Genomic DNA, 1,828 nt, shown 5'->3' with positions numbered 1-1,828 from the left:
GAAGGTGATCCCCGAGGTCCCTTTCAAACTCAAAAAGAGTGAATATCCGGAGATCCGACATGAGATCCGAAGGAGAGGTTGGGAAGTTCTTACCAACCCCATTCAACAAGTTGGAATCTTAATGGTTCAAGAGTTCTATGCCAATGCATGGGTCACCAAGAGCCATGATCAAAGTGTGAACCCGAACCCAAGGAATTAGCTTACAATGGTTCGGGGGAAATACTTAGATTTTAGTCCGGAAAATGTGAGGTTGGCATTCAACTTGCCCATGATGTAAGGAGATGAACATCCTTACACAAGAAGGGTCAACTTTGATCAAAGGTTGGACCAAGTCCTCACTGACATTTGTGAAGAGGGCGCCCAATGGAAGAGAGATTCAAGAGGGAAGCCGGTTCAATTAAGAAGGCATGACCTCAAGCCCGTGGCTAGGGGATGGTTGGAGTTTATCCAACGCTCAATCATTCCCACTAGCAACCGATCTGAAGTTACTCTAGACCGGGCCATCATGATTCATAGCATCATGATTGGAGAAGAAGTGGAAGTTCATGAGGTTATAGCCCAAGAACTCTATAAGGTGGCGGACAAGTCCTCTACCTTGGCAAGGTTAGCCTTTTCTCATCTTATTTGTCACCTCTGTTATTTAGTTGGAGTGGACATAGAAGGAGACATCCTCATTGATGAGGATAAGCCCATCACTAAGAAAAGGATTGAGCAAACAAGAGACCCCACTCATCATGAAATCCCTGAGATGCCTCAAGGGATGCACTTTCCTCCACAAGACTATTGGGAGCAAATCAACACCTCCCTACGAGAATTGAGTTCCAACATGGGACAACTAAGGGTGGAGCACTAAGAACATTCCATCCTCCTCCATGAAATTAAAGAAGATCAAAGAATCATGAGAGAGGAGCAACAAAGACAAGGAAGAGACATTGAGGAGCTCAAGCACTCCATAAGATCTTCAAGAGGAAGAACAAGCCGCCATCACTAAGGTGGACCCGTTCTTTAATCTCCTTGTTCTTTATTTTCTTGTTTTTTGAATTTTCATGCTTATGTTTATCCATGTTTGTGTCTTATGATCATTAGTGTCTTAGTATCTATGCCTTAAAGTTATGAATGTCCTATGAATCCATCACCTTTCTTAAATAAACAATGTTCTTAATTGAAAAAGAGAAGAATTGCATGAATTTCAGATTTTATAACAGATTAATTATTTTGATGTGGAGGCAACACTTTTATTTTCTGAATGTATGCTTAAACAGTGCATATGTCTTTTGAATTTGTGGTTCATGATTGGTTGGCTCTTGAAAGAATGATGAAAAAGGAGACATGTTACTGAGGATCTGAAAAATCATAAAAATGGTTCTTGAAGCAAGAAAAAGCAGTGAATACAAAAAAAAAACGAAAAAAAAAGAGAATGAAAGAAAGAAAGAAATAAAGTTGTGATCCAAGGCAAAAAGAGTGTGCTTAAGAACCCTGGAAACCTCTAATTGGGGATTCTAGCAAAGCTGAGTCACAATCTGAAAAGGTTCACCCAGTTATGTGTCTGTGGCATGTATGTATCCGGTGGTAATACTGGAAGACAGAGTGCTTTGGGCCACGGCCAAGACTCATAAAGTAGCTGTGTTCAAGAATCATCATACTTAACTAGGAGAATCAATAACACTATCCGGATGCTGAGTTCCTAAAGAAGCCAATCATTTTGAATTTCAAAGGATAGAGTGAGATGCCAAAACTATTCAGAGGCAAAAAGCTAAAAGCCCCGCTCATCTAATTAATACTGATCTTCATAGATGTTTTTGGAGTTCACTGCATATTCTCTTCTTTT

The sequence above is a fragment of the Arachis stenosperma genome, chromosome 5 (genome assembly GCF_014773155.1).
Source record: "Arachis stenosperma cultivar V10309 chromosome 5, arast.V10309.gnm1.PFL2, whole genome shotgun sequence".
NCBI lineage: Eukaryota > Viridiplantae > Streptophyta > Magnoliopsida > Fabales > Fabaceae > Arachis > Arachis stenosperma.
This window is presented reverse-complemented; position numbering follows the sequence as displayed.